The sequence below is a fragment of the Balaenoptera acutorostrata genome, chromosome 1, assembly GCF_949987535.1.
Source record: "Balaenoptera acutorostrata chromosome 1, mBalAcu1.1, whole genome shotgun sequence".
NCBI lineage: Eukaryota > Metazoa > Chordata > Mammalia > Artiodactyla > Balaenopteridae > Balaenoptera > Balaenoptera acutorostrata.
Genome location: NC_080064.1, coordinates 20,325,624 through 20,342,452, shown reverse-complemented (window position 1 = coordinate 20,342,452; position 16,829 = coordinate 20,325,624). Strand labels below are relative to the sequence as shown.

Below are 16,829 nucleotides of genomic sequence, written 5' to 3'. Positions count from 1 at the left end.
GATGCACAGCAAATAGAATGGAGTGGGGAAGTCTTGGCCTGTTTGTGGAGCACAGAGGTGGAGTGGGGTGGTGAGAAAGAGGGAACAGACCACACAGGGGCTTGGTGGCTTGGGGAGGCTTGTGTGGATGGCTTAGGGAGCCCCCCATCTGCCTGGTGTTTTAAAGTGATACTCAAGCTGCTGTGTGAAGTGTCCTGGAGGGAGACCCCATGTAGAGTAATTCAAGGAGCTACCCATCTGGGTTGGTGAGCGCCCACTAGTCACTTAGGATGGGTAGGAGGGAGGCAGGGAGCACCTGGGCCTGTGCTTTGGGATCCCCTGAAGGTGGCTGGAGGTGCCCCCAGCTGGTGGGGAGCTGGTTACCAGTCCAGGGGCAAGAAGAATTAACCAAGAGCACAGGACACCATCAGCCAGTCACCTCACTTCAGCCCCGTTGGGGGAGCCTCCAGCTGCCCTCTGGAAGCACCAGGGCCTCCCAGGCCCACGGATGCAAGGTCACAATGTCATCTTGGATATACATGGTGGCCACACAGAGCTATGCATTGATCATGGCAAACACAGCCTGTGGACCAGAGCCAAGAGGCACAGATGCATGGCTGTGATAACAAGATGACTGATGATTACCGGAAAGGGGAAAAGCAAGGAAATCAAAGAGGCCCTATTCACCCCAAGAAACATAAAGAGATGGCAGAGGCAGTGCCGGGAGAGCCTGGTACGGAGCTGCGCCCCAGCGGAGGGTCCTTCTAGTCGCTGGGATGGCTGAGCTGCAGGGAATGGGCCAGCAGAAAGGGCAGAGCCCTGGAGCCACACTTACTAGCTGCCTCAGTTTCCTTATCTGTACAATGGGGACAACCATACCCCGTCCTGAGGGTTAGAGGTCACACAGTGGATGCAGCAGCCGGTCCATGGCCAGCCTCAATTGAGCCTGTGTGGAGGCAGATGGAGGCACCTCTTTAAAAAGCTTCCCAACAACCCTATGAGGAAGGTGCAATTTGTGTTGCTCTTTTCCAGATGGGGAGACTGAGGCTGAGAGAGGTCATGCAAATTTCCCAAGGTGATGAACGGGGGAGCCAGGATTCAACTCCGGCCGGCTGCCTCCGAGGCTCCGCATTTCACTGCGGTGCCATCCTGCTCCTGTGCAATTTCTGGGAACTTGGCCAGGTTCAGAGGGTCTGAGAGGGCCCCAGGGAGGTGCCCACATCCACAAGACCCCCAGGCCATCTCCTCAGGGCCTGGCAGCACCTCCCACCTGTGGGCTGGAGCAGTGCCCCTCTATAGCAGGTACTACCTATGTGAGAGGAGCTGGTGCCTCTCCCCACAGGAGCCCCGCCCGTGATGCTCAGCCTCCAGGAAGCCTTCCCAGATCCCCTCAAGGGAGTGTCGCTTCCTCCCTGCACCATTCTGGGTCCCACTGCTGATCACTTGGCCAGGCCAACTCACAGGAGGGTCTGTGTTGCTCTGTCTCTCTCACAGGCAGGAGCCTGGAAGGCAGAGATCTTGTCATATTCATCTTGGGATCATCTATGATGCTGGGCGCTCAGTAGGGTCTGAGTAAACGTATATGGAATTAATCTGGAGAGAGAACTGAGAAGGAGCCCGAGCAAGCATGAGCAGAGGCCAGACCAGCTCTGGCCCTCTCCCCATCAGGCCCACAATGGCCCACCTGATTCACCCTCAGAATGCAGGGAAGAGCAGGAGGGTGACTTGCCCTCCTCTACAGACCAGGGACCTCCCCTTTCCTTAAGCCATAGTCCCCTTCCAGAAACTGATAGAAGCCACCCCGACCCTCCCCTTAACTGAAAGGACACGTGCGTGCATTTTACACAGAAACTAACACAGGCTTCCCATTGGCAGACCTACCTGTGTTGACCACCTAACTTAGATGGGGGATCTCTGGGCAGATTTTTATTTCCTATAAAGGATGAGGTGAGGAATTTATTTTGGAGTCAGGGAGACGTAGAACAAAATCCTACCTTACTATTCCTAGCTGTGTGATCTCTGGTTAGCTACTTTACCCACATAAGCCTCAACATCCTCATCTGTGAAATAGGGATAATGTCAGATAATGCATATTATTAGAGAGACTGCACTAATAGGTGGACAGGGAAGGTGTTTTTTTTTTCTTTAAATGTAAATCGGTCACAGGAGGTGCCTCTGAGTCACCTTTTATTTAAGTTTATTTGATTTTTTTTATAGGCAGACGTGATAGTGGAAAAAGCACAGGCTTCTAGTCAAAATGTTTGACCGTTGGCTCTAGATATTACCAGTTGTGTAGTCACAACCACGTTGCTTAAGCTCTCTGAGCCATGAGTCTGCATCTGTCAAAAGGGACTAATAACACCCCCCGTGAAGGTGTGGGTGGCTTGGATGTGGCACAGAGGCTGGCAGAAAGAGGGAGCAGGAAGGGAAGGGTCTGTGCATGGGCTGAACAGGGAGAGGCCCCTCACCCACCTTCCCACATCCACCCACTCCTCATCCCTAGCATGACAGCCCTGAGCATGTTTCCTGGGTGGAGAACTGCCTCTGTTTTAGATCTGGGGGCCTATGCAATTCACAAATGTAGCAAACGTGCTGCGGCCCAGAAGACAGCACCCTCTGCTTCAGAGAAAACACACCGTTCATTTTCCTAAAGATCGAACCCCAGGAAGCCTTTCACTGCTTTCCCAGCGAGAGCAGTTCTCAGAACTTGGGAGGTGCCACCCTCATGAGACTAAACAATTAAAGCCCAAGTATTTGTCATTCTCAGCAAAGGTTTGTGAGGATGACTGAGAAAATGAAAAAAAAATCTGATTTCAGCAGCACAGTTTTCAGAAATATATGGTAATCCACTTTTGTCAATCCACGGAAGGCACAGCTCAAATCATTAAAAAGCCATTGTACTTAATCATGCATGGAGAAGGCTGGGCTATGCCTCTCAGATCATTTTCAAATGGTTTCAGGTTAACTTTCAAAAACTGACAGGCAAGCAGGGAGGGGATTATGACAGATGATAATCTGAGGAATTTCTGGTTCTGGTTCTCGGAGGGTAAGGAGTTTATCTGACAGAAAACTGCCGCCCAGACCTCGGCATGGTGGCAATGGTGAGGGAAATTCCAGGATGGATCAGCTGTGACTTCTGCCCTCAGGGAGTCTGCAGCTGCTTTCTCAGAATGACCGCAAATTCAGAGCACACTATTAAGTAAGCAAATAATTGTGATGTATTGTGACAGGTGCTAATAAAATGTGGAAGTTTACCCAGTGATTAAGTCTCAGCTGTGAACATACAGACCTGAGTTTGGAATTTGTCTTTGCCACCCACTGTGTGACCTCACGCAGGTTTCTGAACCTCTCAGAGACTTGGGTTCATCATCTATAAAGTGGGATGGCCAGCTCATAGGCTTGGGGGGTTATGTATGAGTTCATTCCTAAAAAGCCTTTCACGTAGTGCCTGGTACACATTGAGCTCTCAGTCAATGCTGGCTAAGCAGCTAATTCTGCTGAAGGAGGCCTCACAGATGACCTCTGATTGGGATCAAGAAGGACAAGCAAGAGTCTGCAGGGTGGAGAGTTGGAGGAAGGACATTCCAGGCAGAGGGCACAGCACGTGCAAAGGCCCTGAGGTGAGGGGTTGGTCAGGGAGGAGCACAGGGTACATGGGGAGGGGGATGAGGGAGGGAATGCTGCAAGCTAAGCTGGAGTCCTCCTGTGAAGGTCAGTGAATGCCAGGCTGAGGAGTTTGGACTTTATTGAAGGCTGGGGCAGTGTTTGTGACCTCAAAGGGTCAGGAACATCCTGTGTCTTCTTCCAGGTCTTAGTCCATGTTGGTCACTTGTTGACTTCTAAGTGACCACCTCCCATCAAACTCTGATCCAGGGTCCCCAGCCTTTGTTTAAGGAAAACACCCTCTATTAGGTCCAGCAAAGATCATGTTCCCCTTCTAAGGAAGGCAGAGCCGTTGTGGGGAAACTACTATACCTAGTCAGGAACTGCATTTCCCACCCTCCCTGCATTTAGGTGGGGCCCTATGACCAAGTTCTGGCCAATGGAATATGGGTATAAGTTACATACATATTGAGGCCTGGTCCATGAAACCCTCTGTGGGACCCTCCAAGGCTAAGGTGACCTTGGGAGTCACAATCTGAAGATGATGGAAGCTCCATCACCCTGGGTCCCTGAGTGACTGTGATGAGAGCTCCCTCCTCCTCCCATCAATTTACTTTTCATGAGCAAGAAGTAAATGTCTGTTCTCAATCCATAAAAGGTCTCTGGGTTTATCTGTTATAGCATCTAGCATTACCTTAAATAAATACACCCATTATACAGAATGACCTCGGGCATGTTATTTCGCCTCTCTGGGCCTCAGTTTCTCTAATGCAGATTTTTGTGAAGGGATAATAAGATGACAAATATGAGTGGTGCTTTGCAAACAGGGAAGGCTACAGAGATGCCATTCACTGCTGGTGTTGTGGCTTTGGTCTCTCCGAGAGCCCGAAGGGGAGGGGACTTTGTACAGCCCCTGCTGAGGCAGGGGAGTGCAGCCAAGGTCTTGGAGAAGCTCCAGGCAAGGGGTCCAGATCTATCAGCAGATCCTGACCCAGACTGGAGACCCTCACTCCAGACTTTAGTTAGGCCCCTTGGCAGAGATGCTCCCCAAAGGGCTGAGCCCCCTGGGGGAGGGGCTGGGACCTGGCTTCTGTCTCCTGGTGGCTCCCCTGGGAAGGAGTTGGCCCTGCCTCCCTGATAACTTGTTCCAGCCTCTCACAACTCATTAACAGGAAATTGCATGCCCTGCCAGGAAGATGCACATCTGATTTTTCAGACATGTCAGGTAGACACTATTATCAAAACCTTGTCATTTCTCTGCATAGCCCCACGTCCTCCTGCTCTGGGGTTCTCCTGCCAGGTTCTGTGCTTGGGGCACACGCTTGTTCTCTCTGGAGATTTGAGAACCTCGTGCGGTTCAGAGTTCCGCCAGCCAGTCTGGCAGGGAGCAGGGGTTCAGGATGGAAGCCCGCATTGGTAGCTGAGGCTCACCCTGCACCCCACCCCTAAGCAGTCCTGCACTCCCAGCCCAGGACTGGTGCTGAGACCCCGTAAGAAGACAGGAGGAAGGCCTGAGTGGTATGTGAAGTGCTGAGCTGGATCTGAGCAACGACAACTTTAACAGGATCCTGGTCATTACATGTCCTTCTGCTGAGAGGGTTTCCTCACCCATAGCTTAGAGGTAGGGATGGAGAATGCCCCACCCTCAGCCTCTGGAGCCTGGATTCAGGGGCAGGGCCACCTCATCCTCTACACATGGTCCCACGGCCCCGTTCTCAGGCAGGTGTTTGCAGACACCGACCTCCTCTGTCTCCTGTGCTCTCACCTTTGCCCAATGTCCACTTGCCAGCGCTAGCTGGAGACATGAGAGGGGCTCTCAAATCACCTGACAGTAAAAACCATCAACACCCTGGGCCAGGCTCTATGGAGAGACAGAGAAGAATCAAAAACAACAAGGACAAAAAGCATCAATTTCCACAGTCTTTCACACAATAATTAACTTGTCTGAGCCTTACACCCACCCTGAGGGGTGCCATTACCCTTATTCCACTGAGGAGGAAACTGAAGCTCATGGAGGTTAAACCACTGGTGCTCAAGGTAACCCAGCTAGTGCACTAGGCAGTAATCTGAGCTGCACCCTATAAATGTCCCATAATAATCATGGTCACTTGTTTAGTAGGTCCTACACACCAAGCACCAAACCGAGCATTTTGTCAACTCTCCAGCAGAGGTTATAGTATTTCCATTTTCAGATGACGTCCAGAGGCTCAGAGAGGTTAAGCAACTTGCCCAAGGTCACACAGCAAGTAAGCAGTAACCATAGCCTTAATGCCTACAGTGTTGGTGCTCTCTCCCTATACCAGTTGCCTCACCAGCGAGAAGGGTCCCACTTAGGGAGGGCAGGGAAAGAGGCTACCAGATCCTATCAAGTGAAAAAGAAGCAGATAAAATTGCACACATGCTGGTCACCACTCCATTAAAAACTCAAGTGTGCATGGATCAGATGGGATGGGATCTGGTAGACAGTTGGGTGGGCGTCTCAGAGTGAGGCGGGGCCTGGCAACTTCTGTTAGCTCATGGTCTTCCTTGGCTGTATTTTTCCTTGTAACGATGGCTGAGGGTAAAGGTGTTTAGGAGCCAGGTGGGCACAGGTGTGGTGGCTCATCGTTTCCTTGGCCCTGGCAGCAGGGGAATCCTCCCTCCCTCTCCCAGGTGCAGGAGCCACCTGGCCAGGTAACCTCTCCACCCCACCGCATTCCAGACAGCCTTCAGTCTCAGGCAGAGATCCAAGCAAACCAGCGACCACTGCCTTGAGCACGTACAGCTTTTGAAATAGTGAGGACTTGCAGGAGAGGTACTGCAGCAGCAGCTACAGCTCAGGCAGTGTTAGAGAGGCCCCCATGCCTGCAGTCCTCCCACCACAGAGGCCAAGGCCAAGGCCAAGGAGCTGGTCTCCAACTACCCTCTAAAAGGCCCTTTGTGATGTAGCCCCTGCCCTCCTGGGCAGCTCATTACCCACGTCTCCTTTCATGCTATAGTCACACTCAGTTCAGCATACTCTACCGCCATACCTCTGCCCAGGCTGTCGGCCCTCCCGTTCCGCCTGCCTATTCTTCAGCTCTAGAACCCAAGTCTGTTCTTCTTAGTTGTCCTGAATCCACCCCCCAGCTTTCAGACTGTTCAGAGTCTCCCACAAAAGTCATATATCTTAAACTTCTGTTAAAACAAACACTTCAGGAGAATTCTTCTAGAACTCCTTCTGAAAGGCAGAGCGGGGTGGCGAAGGAGGATCAGGAGGGGGAGAGGGGCACTGAAAGGTGAGGTGGGATGGCCTGAGGACACACTGCACACCTGTGCTCTGGGGGGGCCGCAGGAGGGCCTAGGAGGCCCTGGGCGGCTTTGCTCTAATCTGCCTAATCTGCCTCTACAACAGTTCCCGGGCTCTCACTCCACCGTGCCCTTGCACATGCTGTGCCCTCCACCTAGCCTAGAAGGCAGTTCTACTCTTCTCTGCCTGGGCAGCTCCAGCTCATCCTTCAAGGCCCAGTTGGATACTACCTGCTCTGTGAAGCTCCAGAGGTAGAGTCAGCTGCTCCTTCCTTTGTATTTCCAGCACTGCGTATCTCACAATTACATGTGGATACTTTCCTCTAGGAGGAGAACTCTTTGGGCCAAGGGACATGGCCAATTCACCTTTGCATCTCTGGCATCAGCCCAGAACTGCCCTAGAAATGCCTCATAAATGAATGAATGAGCCTCTGTCTCTAAGATGCCAAGACGCCTAATTCCCCACTTCCTGCTGGGCGTTCCTCTCCAGTCCCGAGAGAAGCAAACTGCACCCTTTGTCTTCCACCACGTTGGTATTGACCAGAGTTGGATTTTAATGGTGCTTTGACAAAAGGTGGCACCCACATTCATTTTCCTTGGCTATTACATTTCCCAATTGAAATGCTTATCTCTGGGCTGGTGTTAAAGACATAATCAGTTTCCAGAATGGATTCAAAAGAGGTGAGAAGCAAGAAAATAATTAAGCTAACTCTTGATTGAATCAAATAATTAAGCAGATTAAATCAGTTGCCTGTGATCTACAGCCCAGCCCAAGCCTGGGGAGTGCATTTCTCTATTGGAGAGATCATTTCTGATTGTTTTAAAGATGGAAAGCATTTCCTCTGAGTAGTAAGTAAAGGACTGACTCTTTCAACTGAATACAAATCAGGGTAGCAGGACCCCAGCTTCCTGGTTTAGGCAAAGTTTTGTGGGTTTAGTAGAAGAAAGCTTGAAGGTGGGGCGTGCTCTGTTCCAGAGCCATACCTGCACACCCATGGCACAGAGGTTGCATTGACGGCCCTGGTTTCTCACTTCTCCCTGTGTCCATGCCCTCTGCCCCTCTGATCAGGGTTTCCTGCCCTGTCTGCTTACTCTGGGCTCAGCTATGTGCCTAACTTTAGCCAATGACAGCAAATGCGATGTAAGCAGAGGCTGGCTTTCTTGCCCCTTTGCCATCAACATGAGAACATCCTGGGACTAGACCACTGAAAACGAGAGACATGTGGAGCAGAGCTGAACTGGCCAGTTGTCCCAGTTGTCCAAGGGTCTCCTAGGTCAGCTCACAGTCAGCCGCCCCCATTCAAGATCAGCAGAGTCACTTAGCCAACCCAGCCTGGAGCTGCTAAACCCTGAAGACTCCCAGGCTAAAGAAAAACTTAGTGTTACATGCCATTGAGGTTTGTGGGTATGTGTTATGCAGTATCACTGTGGCAATAGATAACTGATAAAGTATCCCTCAGCTTGGGTTGGCCTATTCTCCAGCCCCAGCCTCTAGAAGGTACCCTCTACCCTCAGCCAAGCGTCACTTAGAACCCTGGTATTTGAACAGTAAATATTAGATGAGTGAAAAAACTCATCTCATCCTCACAAAGGCTCCCGGGCAGCTGTCAGGAAAGGGAGCACTTGCCCCACTTTATAGATGATTATGCTAAGGCTCAGGGAGCCAAGCAATTAGAAGAGCAAGAGGTGATGGTTAAGGAGAGTGAGTCAGATGAAAGCAGTAGCCTCTATTTCTACCCCCAACCCCGAAACTCCACTGAAACAACAGTATGAGATTTTTTTTTAAAGGCATCAATTCAGAAGGACAAAACAAACAGAGGAGAGGCAAGAGCAACAGTCTTGGCCTCTATTAAGGAGAGAGACATGTAGCACTGACCTAGCAAAGCCAGGAAAGCAGAATCTAAGCCAAGATGCTGAAAGCACATGCATTCAGGTCTACACCAGAGAACCTCACAGGGTCTGGAATTGGTGGCAACACCAGGCATCTCTGGAAGGATTTATTGAAAGTCAGCCTTAAAGGCAGTAAGACCCCTTTTCTTTTATGTCTACCCAGCCACGAAAATGTCTCCCTCTCATCCCAGTGGAAAACTAGGGGTTGAGACTTGGGAGGGAGTAAGACAGAAGGCCTCTGGACTGTGGGAGACCTGGCAGAGGCATGGGCACCATTCCAAGAGCATGGGGGTTAGGGGAAGGTTTCTGGACTGCCCCACATTGTCCTCCAGCCCTCTGCCCACCTGGCTCTCAGCAAGCAGAAGCCAGGAATTCACTTTCAGATAGGAGAATGGAAACATCTTCAGTGCAGACTCCGACCAGCCGTAGAAAGCAAAAACCTATATCCAGAGTTCCCTGTTGCATCACCCTGCAGTGAGGCATCAGACAACAAAACCCACTCACCGCATTGGGGGGTGGGGTGAGTGGGTGTGGGGCATACTGGAGCCCCAACCATCTTCTTTTCTGGCCCCCATTTAACATGCACACAGCCAAGGATCCCCAAACATTTGAGGGAAAACTCACATGTGCGATAGGCATACATATACCCAAACAATCAGGAAAAGTATATTTAGAGGACACAGAGGCTCTGCAGGAAGAAGGAAACTACAAAAAAGTATCCTCAGAGAGACAAAAGAAAATGTTGCACCCATGAGATAAGATCAGGATGCTCAAAAAAGAACATTCACAAAGTAAAACAGAACTCTTGTTAATTAATACACAGTCTGACAGAAGAAAAAAAAAAAAAAACCCTACAGAAGAGCTGAATGATAAATTTGAGGAAATTTCCCAGAGTAGAACCAAAGAGACAGAGATGAGGATGTGGAGCAACTGGAACTCTCAGACACTGCTGGTGGGGATGGAGAATGGTATATCCACTTTGAAAAAGACAGTTTGGCAGTTTCTTACAAAGTTAACCATACATTTAACACATGACCCAACAGTTTCACTCCTGGCTGTACACACAAGAGAAATGAAAACATACATCCACATAAAAACTTGTACATGATATACAAAACAGCATTATTTGTAATAGCCCCAAACTGGAAACAACCTAAATGTCCATCAACTGGTAAATGGAAAAAAACCAACTGTGGAATAGCTATACAATGGAATACTACTCAGCAATAAAAAGGCACAATCTATTATACATACGACAATGTGGATGAACTTTAAAAACATTATGTTAAGTGAAAGAACCCGACACAAGACTACACACTGTATGATTTTATTTATAAGAGACTCTAGAAGGTTCAAACTAATCTAGAGTGACAGGAGGCAGATCAGTGATGGTCTGGGCCAGAAGTTGAAGAAGGATGAACTGTCAAGGGGCATGAGGGAACTTTCAGAGGTAAAAATATTCTGTATCTTGACTTTGGTGGTTAATTTCTCAAAATGCATTGAAAGGTACACTTAAAACTGGGTGCCTTTTATTGTAAGAAATTATACATCAATATAGTTGATTTGAAAGTGAAAAAAAAAAGATAGCGCTATTGATTCAATTGGGGTTAAAATCAAGGAGGTTTCATGGCGGAGGCAGTGTGTAAGCTTGGTTTTTAAAAATGAACTTGAGAGACATATGGAAGAAAAGGCAGGGACCTGTCAAGCAGAGCAAACAGTATAAGTATGGTTGAGACTGCTAGTTGCCCCCTAATATCCATTCTCTCTTGATAGCTATAGAAACAGAAGCCATAATTCTATCCGAGCACATGGCCATGAGAATAAACACTACATTTCCCAGCCTCTCTTGCAGCTAGGAGTAGGCATGTGCACAAGTACTGGCCAAGGGGATGTAACTGGAAGTGGGGTGTGCAACTTCTGGAGAGTATGTTTAAAGTGAAGGGACATTCCTTCTCTTCCCCCTTTTCCCTTTCTGCTGGCTGAAATGTGGACATGATGACCGGAGCCAGAGCAGCCACGTTGGACCACAAGGTAGAAGCCACTACTGAGAATGAAGGATGGACCCTGAGTCCCCAATGAAGTGGAGTCACCACACCAATCCTAGACTAACTACCTGGACTTGTAAGTGAGAAAGGAATAAACTTCTCTTTTGCTTAAGCTATTGCTATTTTGGATTTTCTATTAGTTCCAGTAGAATCCAATCCTAAGTAGTAAATTGGGCAAAGGCAAAGAGAGGTGACATGAACATGTCCCCAGTGTCACAGACTCCTGGACACCACCGTCATGATTTGACTGTACTGCTTGAGGGCAGGGCCCTGGTGTTCCTCGTTTTTCTGTTTCCAGGGCTTGGAACTCAGCAGGTGCTCAGGAAAAACACTGAGTTGGCTGGAAGACCACGGCATGGCTGAAGCCCCAGCATGATGTTACGGAATGAATGTTTGTGTGTCCCCAAATTTCATATGTTGAAACCCTAACCCCCCAATGCAATAGTATTTGGAGACGGGGCTTTTAGGAAATAATTAGAGTTAGATGAGGTCATGAGGGTGGGGCCCTCTGATGGGATTAGTGCCCTTATATGAAGAGACATCAGAGAGCTGGTGCATTCTCTCTCTCTCTCCTCCTCCTCCACTCCCTCACTCTCGCTCCACAAGTACACAAAGAAGTCGCTCGAGATGTGAGCACACAGCAAGATAGTGACTGCCTACAAACCAAGAGAAGAGGCCTCAGAATGAAACCCACCTTGCCAGCACCTTGATCTAGGACTTCCCAGCCTCCAGAGCTGTGAGAAATAAATTTCTGTTGTTTAAGCCACCTGGCCTGTGGCATTTTATTATGGCCCTTGAGCAGACTAATACACACAAGATAGACTATGTGTTTGCTCTCTGAGGGCAAGGCCTGAGCCCTCCTGTTCACCCCCATAATCCTTGCACCTAGCTCCAGAAGGCTTGTTGTGGGGTCTCAGGTATTTGCTGAAGGAAAGAATGAAAGACTGATGTAACAGAAGTCCAAGGTTTCACAGGGAGCATTTGCCTATCCTTTTGGTTAACAGGTCCCCAAACTGCTTTCTGGGGTACCTCCCCTCCTCCCTCACTTCTAGTCTATGTTCTTCTTGGGGTGGGACTGTCTAGATGCCCTGCAGTGGGGATGAGTGATCTAGACCTCAGCCAATCCATACCTTTCATCCCTCTGGACATAAGGATATGTTAGGGACAGACAGAGCCACAGGCCCAATTAAAGATTGTCAGAGCTAATCTTGGGACTTCAAGTGAACAATCTAGAAACAATCAAGAAAGTGGCACTAGCTCTTTTATACCACACACAAATTGAGTGGATGGAAGATAAAGTAGCTGTAGCCAAACTGCTATCATCAAGGAACAGCCGATCTGAGAATGAAGCCCACTGACAGAGAGTATAGCACAGAGACAGAGAAGGAGGAATTGAGTCTTGGTGACTTCAATTTGATGCCTGGATCAAGCTGTGCCTGAAGTCCAGTCCTAGTGATTTCAACTAAGTAATCTAATTAATGTTTTTTTTGGGTTAAACCAAATGGGCTTGAGTCTTTGTCTCTTGCAACCCAGAGAGTACACACTAACACAATTGACCTTAAGGTCAATGTCACCCTTAAAATATGTCATCTTGGGAGCAGTGCTGCCATCTAATACAGGGACCAGGGCACTATCGGGTTACTGCATTAACTCCACTTCCTTTCAACTGTAGCTGACTCTGAGAACTCACACAAGGTCTTGTTGATTCTTCCTGGTATGTGACATTGTAAACCAATCTCATGTTATCAGCATTGCAAAAATTCCCCTATAAAAACACAGGAGTCTAAAATGTTAATCTGGGAATTAGTGGACATTTATCTTCTTTTGGATCGGTATAATTTCCTCCCAGGTTTTTTATCTGCTTTTGGAGCCACCTCATTTATCTAAGCTTTCAAAAGCTCATGCAAAACACATAATGCACTTCAGCTACAAAAATCAGTGCTTGAGGATGTGTTTTTACCAGGACTGCTACAGAAATTTTTCCCATTGCTTTTCAGAGGCCTTGTTACCAAAATTTTTATTCATGAATAAGAGCCAGAATAATCTCACTTATAAACAAAGCTTTTCCCTAATTATCAAATCAAGGAAAATATGTAATTTAAAAAATATATATATAAATATAGTTTTTTATTTTTCAAGGGGAGGAGATTTATATTAGTTTGGGCTTCAAACAACCCTCATCTTCCCTCCACCACCGAGACTGATTTTAATTAAAGACCATTTACCCTGGGAATGGATTGCTTGCTGCAATTTGTACCGAAGACACACATTTGCAGACAAATGGATTGCAGTCCTTAGATTTTGCTCAGATGACAAAAGAAGTGATTATGTTCCCTCGTCACTTCCTCACTCTGAAGAACTCTATTAAGGGAATAATTTGAACGGTCTCTCTGCTACTCTGCATTTTAAAGTGTGATCTATTTCAATGCCACCAACATTTTTCCCCTTTAAAAAATGAGTGATGTTTAAGAAAAAATGTCAGCTGGGTGTCTATTTGAGGAGGGGCTGCAGGAAACGAGAAGGTTTATATAACTCCTTCTGAAGCCCCGGTTGCTTGCAAGTGCATGGGTAACCTGTAGTTTTGTTTTGTGGCTACAAATAGCAGACAGAGATAATCCTAGAGCACAGGAGGAGACTAATCAAATTCACACGCCGCTGGCTCTGGACACCTAGTTCTATTTTTCCATTTCCTGGCTGCCCAGTGCCGGAGGGGTTTGGATGGGGCTGTCTAACTCTGGAGCCACGGAGTTTAAATGGAACTGTCAGGCCCTAAGGCTTCCTGATTCATATGTGGTCTGAAAAGAGGCCCATGGATCTGCTGAAGGAAGCCCAAACCGTAGGGAGGTCACTGGTGATAAAACAAGCCCAGGGGTGCCTTCTCCATGACCCCACGAACACCGGTGTGCTGTGTTATAATGCCTCATGCGTCTGTTATCCTGAAGGACTGAGGGTGCTTTGAGAGCACAGGCTAGTCTACCTCCTCAGAGCTTAGCTCAGTATCTGGCATACAGTGGTGCTCAATAAATGCAGAGTGAGTAAAAACATGTCCTTTAGTTCTATCCGTTTGGAGCTGAGCTCAGCACCAACACTGACTGGGTACCTGGGCAATTTATCCCAAATCCAGGGAAGGCATATCTAGCCTTGGCCTGAGACGATGGGAATTCAACTCCCTTCTTTCACTCTGATCCATGAACTATTTGATTTTAGAGATTTTACAGCAGGGAGGAATCTGAGCGTGGTGGACTGAAAAAACATCTTGATTCTCCACCCTTCCCTGAATCCATGCCTTTGGCAATGTGACTCAGCAGCTGCTTTCATCAGGAGATGGAGTCCTTCTCCTCACCCCTTGTATCCTGGCTGGCCTTTTAACTTGCTTGGCCAACAGAATGTGAAGGAAGTAACGGTGTGCCTTCTGAGCCTGGGTCTTAAGAGGATATGCATGCTTCCACTTGTTCTTTTGGACCCTTGTCTCTGCCATGAGAAGAAGTCCAGGTCCACATGTAGCAAAGCTAGGTCATCCAACCAAGGCCATCCTAGACCTAAGGGCTCCCAGGTGACTTATCAGCTGACTACAGATGCATGAGTTAGCCTAGCCAAGACCCACAGACTCATGAGAAATAATAAATGGTTTTGTTTTAAGTCACTAAGTTTCAGAATGGTTTGTTACACAGCAATAGCTAACTGATACATAGAGCTCAGCATTCCAAACAAGTGGGCACCCTGAAGCCCAGAGGGGGAGAGAACTTTCCTAAAACCACATCTGCCAGTGACAAGAATCCACATATGGGAACCACTCACTCAGGGCCCTTCCAACTATACCAAACACTGATCTTTCTTTAAGTATCCATTTCTTTCCATCTTTCTAAGTCATCAGCGCTCAGCATCTGAACAAAGGGCAGGGGCAGGTACGTGATGGTCACCGAGCAACCATAAAGAGGCAAAGTACATATCATTACTTTCCAGCTCACTACCTCTGAGGTTCTAGAATCATGCTCCTAGGAAGCCATTGGGTTCCCACACATTGTAACCATCTGTTCTGCCATGAGAATCAAACCACAGTGGTCTTTTCCCAATTTGTAAAAAATTATGGAAATCAATAGGACTTTTAATATTAATAGTAATTTATAAAAGGCACTTAGAACAGCACTTGGCACACAGTAAGTGTTCAATAAATATAAGTTACTATTATTGTTAAATTCTCCTCTCACACTTTTTTCTTAAACCTTTGGCGCCTCGTACCATGTGTCAGTCAGCAGGCAAAACATATGGATAACAAGTCACAGCTAACATTCACTGAGCACCTGTGCAGGCCAGGCCTTCTATATAAGTCATTGAAGTTAACCGTCACATTTCTTTGAGGTACCAACCCCATCTTACAGATGAGAAAACCAAGGCTCAGTGAGATGAATTTGTCCAAGGTTAGTAAAGCTGGGAAGTGGCTAGACTCATACCCCAGCTGTCTGATGCAAGCCTGGGGCAGCACACACCATGATTATTCATCTCTGTTCTCTCTCGTGCTTAGCCTAGAGTGAGGACTGAACAAAAGTACAGAGTGAATAAATACATTTCAAGAATTCAAAGAAGATAGTGTCTCCCTGCCCCACCCCAAGAAGGGCTGAAATTAAAAAGACTGACAATCTGACAATATTAAGCACTGGTGAGGATGTGGAACAACTGGAACTCTCATGCACTGTCCCTCGCACCCCCAATCCCAGGCTCTTGTACTTGAAAGGACATTTACTGTAACCAAGAGGGCAGGGCAGCAACCATGTCTGATTGACTGACACAACTAAAGAGGCTTACAGAGCCCTGGTGAAGTGCATGGGCTTCAGATTCCCATGTTCCTGGGCTCAGGAACATGTAAGTGTCCAAGACCCAGGTGATGCTGAATGAGTAAGAAATTCACCAGGGACTTTCTTAGATACTTTCCAAGACAGTGGCTCTTTGGTACTGTCTGGGGATTGAACTCCCCACCACCCCAGTTCTAAGATCACATATGCAGTTGTCCAACATTTTATATTTAAAAAATACTGTCATATGATTCTTCTTGTTTAATCCTTCTAACCCTAACCCTTTGAGGCTGGCCAGAGTTAGGAAATAGTCTCCCCATTTTACAGATGAGGACACTGAGGTCTGAGAGGTAAATTTCTGACCTAGGATCACACAGTCCTCCTGCCTGACTCAATCCAGTTTTCTTTCTACTATATGTCTTATAAGTAAGGTGGGGTGGGGAACAGAGAGATGGGGAGAGAGGGGGTTATTACTACAGTGCTCCTGGCACTAAGTTAGATGCTTTTATGTGCTATCACCACAACCAGGTGAGATGGTATTATGCCCATGTTACAGATGAGGAAACAAATTCAGGGAAGCTGAATGATTTGCCCAATGTGAATGATAATAACAAATGGCAAAGCAAAATTCAAACCCAGGTTTTGAATCTCCACAGCAGTAGGCAGAGACCTACTTTCTAGATACAGAGTTTATTGGGGTCCCAGTCTGGTGAGTGACAAATTAGCAGGATGTGATAATGCATGGTTCAGGCTCTGACTCCTAAAAGCAGCTCTCAGATGGGAGGCTAGAGCTGCTTGAGGCTGGGCAGCATCGGGGAATGTGAGCTAGCCTCTCAAAGGAACCACCTGGAAAGAAATGAACCACTTATGCTATTCCAGTAGGTTTGTTTTTTGAAAAACATATACGTTTTGAGGTCAAATAAAATGAGACTGTCAGTCTGAAGGGATGAAAGGCTGTCCAGAATTACGGCTCCAGAATGTCTTGTTATCTCAGGCCATGGTCTTTGGGTTCTGCCCCAAAATACTTATTTCGACTGGAGACCTTCACCTCTTCTGTGCTCTGGGGAAAATTCGTGTTACTTGTTTTGGGAAACAGGAAGAATCTGAGGCCTGCAGCACAGCTGTCACCAACCCCTGGGACACCTTTTCCATCAACCAAGCTCTGACCCACCTGTTTACAGCATCTAATGCTTCACAGAGAAATGAACAAAAACAGCTTCTTCTCAATAGTTGGTCTGAGACTTCTGACGTGGTC

At 47.6% G+C, this 16,829-nt stretch overlaps 1 protein-coding gene across 1 annotated transcript in view; it reads right to left on the bottom strand.

Annotated features, from left to right (window-relative positions):
* Positions 1–16,829, bottom strand: part of MAN1C1 (mannosidase alpha class 1C member 1) — a 138,393-nt gene that overhangs the window by 43,787 nt on the left and 77,777 nt on the right. The gene's annotated exons all lie outside the window — the stretch shown is intronic.